The sequence below is a fragment of the Protomyctophum parallelum genome, assembly GCF_964188405.1.
Source record: "Protomyctophum parallelum genome assembly, chromosome: 8".
Classification (NCBI taxonomy): domain Eukaryota; kingdom Metazoa; phylum Chordata; class Actinopteri; order Myctophiformes; family Myctophidae; genus Protomyctophum; species Protomyctophum parallelum.
Genome location: NC_139703.1, coordinates 32,047,318 through 32,061,139, shown reverse-complemented (window position 1 = coordinate 32,061,139; position 13,822 = coordinate 32,047,318). Strand labels below are relative to the sequence as shown.

At 40.2% G+C, this 13,822-nt stretch overlaps 1 protein-coding gene across 2 annotated transcripts in view; it reads left to right on the top strand.

Annotated features, from left to right (window-relative positions):
- igsf21a (immunoglobin superfamily, member 21a) overlaps positions 1-13,822 on the top strand; it is a 280,322-nt gene that overhangs the window by 228,239 nt on the left and 38,261 nt on the right. The gene's annotated exons all lie outside the window — the stretch shown is intronic.

Sequence of the window (13,822 nt, the reverse complement as noted above, 5' to 3'; positions counted from 1 at the left end):
CCATTGAACTCCGTTCTCACTCTCACACAGACACACACTGAACCAGGCGCGTGCCGCTGCGCCGGCCATTTAGTGGCGTTCTTTAGTTTTTTTGCTTTACCGTTGAGAACTTCTTCTTTTTTTTCAACTTACATTTTATTCATTTTTCATGAACAGAAATAGACAAGGACATACAGAAAGCAAAAAGACAAACAATTGAACATTACAGTATGTGTTGCCAACTCAGTAAATAAAAAGTATTACATTTCTTCAGGCTGGCACCATAGAAGACATGACATGACTTTGTCACATTTGGGTTAATTATTCCTATTGCACTGCATGCTGTCAACTTTATTCCTCTTATTCCTCCTTTGTTTCTATTGAAAAACACCAGTACAATAACGTTTATTATATTTTATTTCATTCAAGTCATGATGAAGGAATGAGTTGAATGCTGCCGCTTAATGCTGTGCCTGTGGCCCCGATGGTATATTGTCTTCGCTCGTAGCATTTTATTGAAGAAGACTTGAATCGGGTGTGATACAGCATATGAAAGCAAACTTCCCAAGGATTATGGAGATGTTTTTATTTATTTTTAAGGTTGAGAAATGAAAGAATTATGGCCGTTTCTAATCTCAACATTTTACAAAAAAAAGACGCAATAAGAGGCTGTTGCCATGTCTCATAGAAACAAGTAAATAGGTCTATAAAAATAAGCGCATATAACAGGGGTCTGTAACCTATTTTAAATGAAGTGCCATGTTTTTATTTTCTAGATAGTGAGTCTGCCATATCCAGATTAATTTTAATGACACCACATTAAAATAAAAAAACATATTTTGATTGTCCACAAATATAAAGTTCTTCCTTCTTTTTAAATATGTTCTTGCACATTGTTATAATGATCATTATATATATATCCCCCTGCAGTCAGAGTTCATAGTTTTAATGAATGAATGTGATGCATTGTGAGCTGGTATAGATCTGCTATTTTCAAAAGTAATCTTGGAAAAAAATAATTACATTTTTGGATTAGCCGTCCTTAGTTGGGCAAATGCATTCATCTGGGGATCCTTGACATGGGAATGTGCTGTGTGAGGATCACTGGTTTAAACAACATTAGGAGAAAAGCCCAAATAACCACTTTAGAAACAAGAAAAGCAACCACAAATACAACCACAAAACTACCAATATTTACAAGCAACTTTACAGAAAAAGAAAAAGAACAAAAAACAAAGCAAAACAAAAGCCAAACATTCTGGTTCCTAGCTCACCTGTTGTTCAGTAGTATAATCAAACCATTTTTCCCATTTGTTTTCAAAAGACTCTCTTCAATCTCAAATTAGCAGTCATTCTCTCCATGTCGAATATTTCTGAGACTATCTGGAACCATTCATCTATGGAAGGAGGATCTACCTGTAGCCATTTCCGAGTAATGGCTTTCTTCCCTGCAGCCAGAAAGATTTTCATCAGATACCTGTCACTTCCCATAATTTCATCTGGTAAATCTCCCAAATCCCGTTGAGAACTTTAGTTATCAATCGTCCCATGATGTGTCCAGTGTGGCACACAAGCATGAAGCACGTGCTTTGTATTTCCAGATTCAGGCAAACACACAAAAGTAAGGGGGGGGGGTTAGACAGGATTCAGAGCTTCAGTGTATGAATACAGATGAAGAATCATACTGAATAAACCAGACACAAGTACAGGTCTGTACAGTAAATCCCTGCACTCATCCTGAGGAAGCTGCCATAGAATGCTGCTGTCGCCTCCATTAGCAATACTGTAATATGATTGATTGCTGATGCTGATGTATAGTCACGCAATGTAACCATTTAAAAAGGTAGATCACATTTAAGAAACAGAGCTATTCATATTATTGATGCTCACTGTGAGGGTAATTCATCTAATCACAGTGACATGATAGTAATGATTGCACATGGAATTATCATTACACACCCGCATTACAGACACACGCACGCACGCACGCAAAAATAGCAGATCTACAAGTCGCAATTAATGCAATGCATCGTGGATCTTCTGTTTTTGGCGAATGGTCACCTATTTAATAGGAACTCTAGGATGCATGTGCCTAAAGAGCGAGATATGGCAGTGCAAAATATCTGCAATCACATGCGTGTGGTGACATGAGTCCTCAGACGCAGTTTGCTGCTCGTCCCCACCGAGCCATTAATCATTGTCCGTGGGTGTATGGTAATGGACTCGAGACCCTTCACACTCCTTTCTCCCACAATTATATGAGCATGGTGAGAGGTTACTGCAAGGTGAACGAGATTTCCGTCTCAACCAAGATACTTCTCGGTTGATTATGTGAAAGCTGTGAGGTATCTGCAATATGTCCCGTACTCCCTGCTGAGGTATCACAGGATGTCGTAAGCCATTAAAAGTTCAGAACTGCTGGATTCTTTTTTCAACCCCTGACAGAGGAAATTAGATCTGATCTGGACTGGACTGGACCCCACCCCCTCCATTACTGGCAAATAAAATGCCCTTTCTCACTCAAATGACTCACAGAAAATGACGTACGAAAGACGGGCAGACGGTCACACGGACAGAAACAGAACAAACATTTCAAAGTACGTTTGGAAAGATGGACTAACTGACAGACACAGAACAAACATTTCAAAGGACATTTGGAAACTGATGGACTGATATTGTATTGTCCATGTACGTACATTTTGACATGAATAAATTGATAACGTATCAAAGGCTTTTGCACCAATGATAGCTTATAGCTCAAGGAGAATTCATGAAAGGTTATCTGATATTACCTTTGCGAGGCCATTGAAGCATTTTACTGCAAAACCAATTTGTGTAATTTGACCAGGAACACTATCTTTGAAAAACATCCGTTGGTATACTTCTCACATTGAACACTTACTGCTTCTAATGGCAATGGAGAGAGAGTGGATTTCATCTACTGACTATTATACGGTAATTCCATCCTCTCACAGAATGAGTTATGTTACTGTGCCATTCCAAAAAGAGCCAGGGAAATCATTTTAGCAAGAGGAAGCACAAAGTGAGTGGTTATATAGAGTACATTATGTACTGTGCATTATGTTGTTTTGGTTTTGGTGTATTTTGTTGTGGAATCAAAATTATTAGTGAATGTAACAGCAAAGATTCAGGGCCCTATCTAACGCAAGTGCTATACCAAAAGAGATTTAGCGTGTGTGATCTGGGCACAATGCTATTTTCCCCACAGACTTTGCGCTGTTGCGTAAACCCATTACTTTATTTGAGTAAACAGTTATAAATTATTGAAACTGTTTCTGCTCTATACTCTTGCTTTCATTTTACCGCACCAACCTCACAGTGACTGCTGTATTTGCATACGTGCAAGCAAACAGTACTAGGCAATACAAATAAGTCTAATTCTCATTCTGATCTGTGATAAAAAAATAAAAAAATAAAAGAACATGATCTACCAATGATGTAGCTGTATTGAACACAAATGGGTGAAAATGCCTGACTTCCATAAATTCCATAGATAGTCGTGGAAGAATGTATCAATACCACAAATCCTAGTAAGTAAAGGTCTGGTGTTAAAATTGTACTTGAGTAAGAGTACAAAAGAATTTGCACCAAAATATAACAAAAGTAAAAGTACTCATTGAGTCATTAGGGTGTGGTCTCACCAAACTGAACATTTGTGGGATTTCTGCCACAAATGAATCACACATCAATCAGAGTGCCTGGCTGGCGCTGCACAGTCGCTGCCTGTTGTACCTTTCAATGTGTCTCCATTCATGCAATACCCGTTGTAGGCTACCCATTGTGACCTTCGTCAGAGTACCTGTTGTACCCGTCTGTCCGTCCGTCCGTCCGTTTATACCCGTTTAGGAGAGGATGTACCCGTCTAACTGTGTCCCTTTTACCGTAAATGAAGATCTCTGTAGTCTGTATAATTTATGTTTTCTCTGTATCTCTGGGTATACATGGGGGATACTTGCTCACTCACACACACACACAGAGATTGTGTGCATTTATAGAAGGATTTTTATACATCTATTAGTGTATTTTTGGCACAACTATTTCATGGAACACTATTGAATGAGCCAAGAACTTACAATGGGCCATTTACTTCCTCAATTTATATCTCAGGCCCGGTTGCACAGTATGGAATGATGCCAGGCGGGGCATCTACCATGCTGTAGTCTACACAGCCCAAGTGTTAAAGAAAACACTTAAATTACTTCTGTGGAGAGTTGAGCACATCCTGCCAAAGTGGCCGTGTACCGCAGGATTAAATTAAAACTGAACATGGACAATAATCCACCTACTGTATGCACACGGTATGTTCTAGCAACTTATATGTGCTATGTATGTGTATTATGCTCAGCTCTGTCTTACCGTACTACTAATCATTCTATAAATGATATATTTTGTTAGTGTTAATGCTGCTAGAATGTGGAGGAACGAAAACCAAATATGAGATGTAACCTCTAACATAATAATCTTGAATCTTTGAACTGGGTTCATTGATGCATTTCATTACTGGTGCCTTATCCCGTCCTGTAAATGTTTGTTTAATCTCCTTTGAGATCTTGTGCTGTGGTCCATAATAAAGAATGCCTTGAAATGGAAGCTTTAACTCCACTAAGAGATATTTACTTTCATGTTTATTTCTACCAAGTTGTACAGCAATTCATTTTCCTGCTATTCTGTAAACTTTTTTTGAGAAATGTATTTAGAGAGCTGTAGTAGATTGCTTAGTTTTAACTCAAATGTAAATCATTGTCAAACACCAGAAAGGCTTAAATTCAAGAATAGTGTCGTTGCTATAATGCAATTTCACACTACTAGACCGGTATCCAGCTGTAGAGCACCGAGTCAGTAACAATGGAAGTTGGGGTGAGGAACGCGTGTGTCGAATTTGAAGTCGGTGGGGTGAATGGTTCTCAAGTCACGTGCATTAAATCCATACACACGTACAGACAGACAGACAGACAGACAGACAGTGCGCCACATACTGTAGTATAGTATGGTTATTATCTACACTTCTACAGTGTTAAGAGTGTATACAATTCCAACTGTGGCAAAATGATCAAAGCTAACTAGTTGCTAAGAGACACCAAAGTACTGTAGCGCTATAGATTTCAACAATATATACTCGACATATACTGTAGCATTACATTTTACTACTTGGTCTCTTCAATTTGAACAATGGCAACAAATATTACATTTAAACTGAATATTTGTTCAATTTATGCTGCCATCCACAGTCATACTATGTTGTAACAGAACCTCATTATTAGCTTTGTAAGTATTTGCTTGGATGTAGCAGCTTTAATTGGCACAGATTTTTATGATTGGAACTTCAAACGCCCTCTTTCTTTCTTTTTCTAATGAAACACATTGTCTTCATTGGTGTCGCTGCCTGGAAGCTTATTGAAAAATGAGCTGTTGTCAGCTGGATTTTCAACATCATCATTCTGAACAGTGTCTCACAATGAAGAAAGCAAGCATTTAAAACCATTGTTGTTTCTTTGTATTTTAGTCACTCAGTTATCTCTGTTTTGATGAATGGACGAATAAAGTCGCATATTTCATATTATTATTCCCTATGCAACATGTTTTTACAGATTGATTAATATTGAGAGTATACTATTCACAGTATTCACAGTTTCATGCCGATAGGTCAAACAGTGCCGGAGATTAGCTGCTCACAGACGGACGGACGGACAGACGGGCACACTGACACAGACACACAGATAGGGGGGTGAAAAAATATATTTCTCTATCGCTCTAAAATAGAGCGATAGAGAAGGAGAATGGAATGAGTGAGGAAAAGAGACTACAATTCTGAAACAATGACAACATTGTCATTTCCCCATGGATTCATGTCTGACAGCCCTGACAGCTGGTTAAAACTCAGAGGGCCCTATATTTTAGATATACTGTATAAGGGGTAGTGCGATTATCATTGACGTTTTTTAACCTGACGCAGATGTAATTTTTATGCCTGGAGCCCACGTTGTTTAGATTATTATTAATATTAAATTATCTGCCGCCAGGGCTGGACTGGGAAAAAAATCCGGCCCGGTCAATTTCACGCAAATTTGGCCCAGACCAGCCCACCACAACCAGCGAGCAGATAGAAGAAACTATACCGCCGGCTCCTTCGAGGCACGCACAAACAAGCCCTAATACCACCACTTTTACAGAACAACATAAACTAGAAAATTCGCAAAATGTTTTCTTCCTGTTGATTTGTCCATTTTATTGGGAAGAAAACCCGGACTGGATCCGTGGATCTGGATCCAGATCTTCAAATAGTAAAATCAACAGGAAGAAAACATTTTTATGAAAAAATAAAACAGCATGAGTTTTGGTGATGCTCTATATTGTCTGAATCAACTTTGTTTGTGTTTGTTTACATACTAAAAGAGTGACTTTGAGAGCTGTTTTAGATACAATGTAAGTCAATGAGGAGCATATTTAGAATTATCAATTTCTAATCACTGGAGCAGTTATTTTTTATTTCTTGTCCACATTTGGAGTTGCATCATGGCAAAGTAACTACACAACCCAAACCTCAAAAAAGTGGTCTTACCCTTTAAGTTTAAAAAAAAAAGTTACAATTTTTTTTTTTTTTTTTTTTTATTATTATTTTTTTTTTTTTTAAGTATTTTTTTTTAAACGTGTGTGCGTGCGCAAGGGCTTTTGTTTCCCCCGTGTCTCCTGACATCATTATATCGCATTATAAATGCTGCTCCCATAGATGGTGGAATGCAGGTTTCCTCCACAGTTTGCATCTCCTCCAACTTGCAAAAATCTGTCGTTTCAATAGCATTGAGCTATGATGAAGGCGCAGCCGACACTCATGACTCAAACATGATTGTTCTGAGCCTAAATACAGCCTTTTTGCACTGTGAACCAGCCTTTAGTGCCCAGATAAGCACCAACTAGCTAAATTGGAGAGCAAACAATCTTTCCACACAATAAGCGCCCTATTGTAGCTGTTCTTGCACCCTGCGGCAAAGTTCAACTAATAGGGCCCGCAAATGTGGATTCATTTTGCAGCATATTCCAACAGAGTCAGACTAACATTGATTTCTGTATGAGTGGTGGGTTCACTTCATTGAAATCATCCTTGTCCATCCACGTTTACTTTACCAATTATCTAGCACTTCTTCTGGTGGAATGAGAAAAATTGCCTGAAAAAAGTGCCTGTTAAAAGGGTTTCAGGACCTGCTGATCTGAAATGTGAAACGCCCTCCCACAATCATAAAAGACGTCATTGACGCAATAATGTTGCTTTAAAGGTATATTCAGTTATTTCACTTAATTCAAATATCACTTCTTTTTTTGTTTTGTTGTGATATCCTCCCTACTATAGAGTGTGCTGACCATATAAGGAGTTCCTCCCTGTCCCCAGTTAACCCCTGGGGGTAAAATAAATTAATGTTTTGTCTAGGTGGCCCAGCCTTCATCCAATCAGGATAGAGAGGGGCCTTCCGCCAATCATGATTGAGTGGGGGCGGGCCTTGGTGTCTGTACAGTTTGCCTGTCGCGTGGCCCCCCCACTGTAGTGCGTGCATGTGCACATCTTGTTACCAGGGCGGTCCAGGGGATTTTCCAAATCACCCAAATCACTGAATGCTCCTTTAATTAAGTTGCAAAGTGGATTCATAACCATTAATATTTTAGCTATCAGATACATTTGTAATAGTTGAATACTGAAATGTCTGCTGTTGTTTATCGATCTTCCTCTTATGAGTTTGGAAATATATTTTACGTGCAGTAACTGCTTCCCATCTTAGATTATTGAACTTGCAGTATTAAAGGGCCACTTCACCCTTTTTGCAACCAGATCTTATTTTTTGATGTTTGGGAGACAAGAAACACTTTCCTGGGGTTTTTATGTGGGTAATATGTGTTTTTAGATATTTCAGTATTTCAAAGTGTCCATGGGCTCCATTATGTCATGGAGCTCACTTATTTCCTGGACTACATGTTGTCTCAGTAAGACAGCCCTCCCCTATCCACAAGGAGGAGCAGTGGACCAAAGCATTGTGGGAATTGTAGTCCAGGAAGTATTAACCAGCTAAAGCCTAGTCAATGGAACTATAAACAGAAGTTTCACCGCTAAAGTCCTAAGGGACTGATCGTTATTTATCCACCAGGGGGGGGTGGTGCAGATGTGATTTCATTTTTTTATTTTTCCTCATCCCCCCCCAGCCTCCAAATATTCTTTCGGGACCCCCCCTCAGGGACTGGAAGAATATGTATGACCCCCCCCCCACACACACACACACACACACACACACACACACACACACACACACACACACACCACCATAAACTTTTTTTTTTGTTGATATTCACACAGATATTCACAACAGTATAGCAGCATAAAGTAAAACGAACGCTGATCGTTTATTAAGCGAATAGCGCCTGCCGTCGGGGGTTCATTTGGTTCCAACACTGATGATATGCCATTGCATTCTTCCAACTAAATATTGAAATATGAATCTCCGAAAATAGCAGATGCAGATCTACAAGCTCTCAACAACACGCTGATGACGCGACGCAAATTTGTGAGCTTAGAGTGGCTATTTTTTAGGTGAGCCTCGTGCGTAAAGCCACATATGTGTGCTGGTGCTGCCAGGGCAGTGGGCACCCCCGCCTCTGTGAGTCCCCAACCAAGCCCAGGATGATGAAAATGAATTAATACCGGTATGCTAAATACATATGTCACGCATACCATTGTTGATACAGCTTCATAGGCTACTCCACAGAGAAAAGCACAATTTACGCAACACCAACGTTCAACAACTGCCCGCTCAGCTCATTTAGCCAGCCAGGCACCACCGAATAGTTTAACTCTTTCTTTAGTCTATTACAACCACATACGCAGACAAAAGTAGCCTACATGGCACCGCGGCCAAAACACAAGTAGGCTACTATGACGTGACGCACACACCAGGCAACAATCCAACATTGCAATGCGAGTGCGCAAAGATGCACATGATGACAGCTGCTTTTAGACCAGCCCTACCGTATTCTGAATGAGAATCTGTCTCGAATGCGCTTTTCTCCGCCACCGTGTCGACGATGCGTTGTGAAGACGGTAGAGTCTCTTCCATCAAAATGTTCCATGTCCAATTATTGTCCATCAACATAAAGGCTAAGGTGTTCCTGTGCAAGCAAGCAACTTGAGTCACCAACAGTAACTTCTAAGAAGTTTATATGATATCGTTACGTCTTCCATGACCTCAGCCGCAACATTATTATTATTGTTGCATCTTCAGCAGCGGTGCTGTCAGCCTGCTGCTAGATCCTCGCCTTCCTCCTCTCTGACACCGACAACACTGGCTCTTTTCAGCCTGCTGCTGCTGGCCCGCAATTCAAACATCGCGTTTCATAGCTTGAAACTTTTTTCGCTTTTTCTACTGGAAATATCATGAACGCAGAATCAATATGTCCCGCGCTGTTTTGAAGTCAGACGGGGCAAACTACATCAGCGGCCGGGGGAGGGACCTTTGCTGGTAGAACAGATCTACAAGCTAACAACGTGCCACCAAGCAACACGTTGTTAGCTTGTAGATTTGTTCTATTTGCATGCCCAGTTGCGCACACATGGAAGATACCAAGTACACTCGCCACACAGGGTAAACTTTATATAGCTAGGAGTAAAACACTATGAAAAACAAAATAATCAAAACGTTTTTTAAATAGAAAATTCAGCAAAATAAAGTTGTACAACCCCCCCTAATCCAAAATAAAAATAAACATACCCCCCCCCCCAGGCTCAAAAAATAGTTTAATGACCCCCCCCCCCCCCCCTTTTTTGCACCATACCAACCTTTGTTAAATAACGATCAGTCCCTAAGAAGACATTTCATCAATTGTCAAAAGCTTCAACCACATCGCTTCTCTTGCCATGTCCAGGTATTTTTGAGAAATAGCATTGACTGCAGTGACAGTGTGAATGAAAAGTCTATAAGAAAAGCTTGCTATTGTGTTTCAAGATCTGCCCTCATCTGATGTCATGGAAACGAGCCACTGCCTTGGCATAGCGATAATAGTTTCATTAGAACACCCTTTGAGCACAAAAGCACTGATTGAAAAGAGGAAAGATAATATAAGATAATAATGAGAGTTAATAATAAGAACCAGATTATGCCAAATTATGTCTGTCTGTCTGTCTGTCTGTCTGTCTGTCTGTCTGTCTGTCTGTCTGTCTGTCTGTCTGTCTGTCTGTCTGTCTGTCTGTCTGTCTGTCTGTCTGTCTGTCTGTCTGTCTGTCTGTCTGTCTGTCTGTCTGTCTGTCTGTCTGTCTGTCTGTCTGTCTGTCTGTCTGTCTGTCTGTCTGTCTGTCTGTCTGTCTGTCTGTCTGTCTGTCTGTCTGTCTGTCTCACACACACACACACACACACACCACAGACATCAGTGGCGTGTACAGATAGACACTAGGGGGGCAATGCGATAGACACCTTTTGGCAATGTGCCCTTTTGAAAAGATAAATTGTACAGTATGTGGACCATGGTGACATTGATCAATTCTTTTTTTTTTTTTTTTTTTTTTTAAGATATTTTTTTGCGGCTTACGCCTTTTATTGATTTTGTAAGGGACAGATAGTAGGCTGACAGGAAACGGGAGAGAGATGGGGGGATGACATGCGGTAAAGGCCGTGTCGGGTCCGGGAGTCGAACCCGCGGCACACCGTGACTGGATCACCAGTCCGGTGCCCAGACCGTTACGCTACGGCCTGGGCCATTGATCAATTCTTGATAAAAAGCTTCTAATACATTATTTAGGCCCCAAAATCTATAAATCTCACACTATTAAGGCAACCGACCGGTTCCACACGCTGCACAAGGTGCCCTTTTTTCACTTGAACACCTGCCCCTCTAAATGTCTGTGCACGCCACTGACAGACATGCGCGCACTCTGTCTCTCTCTCCATTATGCTCTAACCCTCTTTCTCTCTGCCTACCTCTTCCTTCCTTCCTCGTTGAGTAATTCTGTCACCATGGAAATTACAGCCTTGTTCCTTTGACAGCAGCATGATTAATTGTGCCAACATAAAGGTGTACTTTGGCCAATGGCTGAAAAGAAAAGGTTTTAGTGTTACATTTCCAGTTGGCTTTGGACTTGAGATGTTAGTGAGAGGAGCTGGAGAGATGAGGGGAATGGAACGTTGGCAGCATGCAAAGTGCAAAGTGCTTTCATCACTGTCTATTCATAGTCAAAATTGCAAAGCTATCCTTGTGACATATGACTAATTTCACCTTTCACCACCATGTGGCATTGTGTTTGGGCTAGTGCTTGGCATTACATCGCTTTCTTTTTACCTGAGCTAATTAATTTCAGAAGGAGGTGGTTTGTGCAATGTATGTGTGAACACAATGGACTGTGGGGGCATGTGGGGATTTATAGCATGCAGGCCATGACTGATAATCACTTCATGTTCCATTCAGCATTGTATGTAAGGGACAATAGAGAAATACAACAACATCACTGACATTCAAAAGATGTCTAGTACAAAACATACCACCTCTTTTCTAAGCATATCCAACACTGAGAAAATACTTTACATTTAGAGGCAATGTTCATAATTATGTTGACAGGCAGTTTGGCTTCATTCCCCGGAGGAATTCCTTTGGAAAAATCTTAATCAGTATTTATTTATTTGTTTCAGACTTTTCAGATTAAGTGATATACAAAATGTCTTGTCACTCTTGTGTGCACAAACATACTAATATAAGACTGGTGCAACCGTGCAGGTATACAGGGTAATTGCATATATATATATATATATATATATATATATATATATATATATATATATAGTCTCGGAGCCATAGAGTAGAATCTGCTCAACGGTCATCCTAAATATTTTTACTTTGAACATCTTACTAAGCTGGGATGACCAGATCGTATGCATGTCATTGCAGGCTGACCAGGCCATGCCATTCCTAGTTTGAAAGTTATTTTCGGAAGAAGATATGAACCCAATGCTTACTTTATACACAAGTAAACAAGTAAGACGCGCAAACGCGGGAAGCGAACGCAGCTCGTGTGTGTGTGGTTGTGTGTGTGTGTGTGTGTGTGTGTGTGTGTGCTACAGCTGCGCCCTGTGTGTGTGTGTGTGTGTGTGTGTGTGTGTGTGCTACAGCTGCGCCCTCTGGTGGCGGGCGGGTGGTGTAACAGCGACACACACACACACACACACACACACACACACACACAGACATTCAGCCCTTGCTGTCATAGTAAGTGGCTCACTGCGTTCGCAATTACTGTGAAATATTAGCAGGCTATTTGAGACACAAAATGCACAATAGATAGATAGAAACATCCTCAGCTTAGTAACTTAAAGCAGGGACTTGGTGATTGCTCCCAATTTGAAAACCCCAATGGTTATTTTGTCATATCTCTTTTACAACGTGGGAAATTCAATTTTAACAATTTAACGCTTAGCTTAAAATTGTCTCAAAAATTGTAGGGGTGACATAATCTTTTTTGTGACACATTCACATTCATCCATTTAAGGGTGACTTCAAATATTATCATTGAGAGGCCCACAATTTTAGAATTGAAATTATTCTAATATACAGAAGTTTTTTTCATTCATAACACACTGAACAGATTTCTGTTCAACAACGTTTCGTTTCCCTGTTTTGATCTGTATCATAGTAATAAAACGGACAAGAAGGACATTTTAACACAGTAGTGGCACTTGACTCTCTCATTGCCGCCCTAGGTCTGTCATCCCACTCATTCAGGTCTTTGATGAAATGTTCATTGATTGCAGTCCTTAAGCACAGGGGTGGCACTGTGGCAGTGAGGAGTAGTTGCTCCAGTGAGACTCTGCCACCCCCCTATCGGTCCACAGTAGTGCACACAGCATTTTATCATTATAGACATTAGAGCCAATATGATATTTATTTTCTGTCTCTGAAGTTAAATGCTGAAAGCAAAATAATGACTTCTTGCTGGTGCACTCTGAATTCATTAGTGTTGTGCCACAGGTGTTACTGTGTACACATGCCAGTTTGCGAAGAAGAAATCTTCTTCAGAACAGGTGCATGAATCATTTCTAATCCATGTGGTTCTCCAGCTAATTAATGATGTGTTCAAATGCACAGTAAAAAATCCTTTCTTTTTTCATTCATTACAAGTTGTTTGGCAGCAGGAGGTAGTGGTCATGAGTTGAAGCGAGATGAAGAGAGCTTGGGAGGGACTGGGGTCAGTATGGATTTGTGGTTGATGCCTGTGCCTCCTTTGATGCTATTGGATTTTAAAGCCTGATTTATACTTTGTTGCGCACCAGTGCACAGTTGTGATGCGACACGTTGTGAGCTTATACATCGGTTATTCTTTATGTGGGACACCACCATAAGACGTAAGCCTTAGATGCTCAGTTCACAGTAGATCAACACAGATGCTGTAATTGTTATTGAATGCTCCTGCATGGCAAAACGGATACAGACTCACAGGTACAGTACTGTATTCCAATACAGTATGTGCCTTTAAGGCATATAGCTCAGTTTGGCTGTGTTAAAATTTCCGTTTTCAAAATAATTCATGTCAATAACGATACCTTGCACAGCTTGCCCTCCTTTCCTTTTGAAAATGTGGATTTGGATTGTTTGGAAAACTAATTTCAAAAGAGTATATGATGCAATGTTTTTACCTATGTTTGTAATGCACCATTGTCATTGACGGACTTTTAAAAGCAGATGTCCTATCCTGCATAAATAATTTAATAACTAGAAAAAGTGCCCCTCGAGGCACAGGTCTCCACCGTGGAGCAATTTTTGAAAACTGTCAAATGGCATTTCTTCTCAGCCTAGTGGGAATATG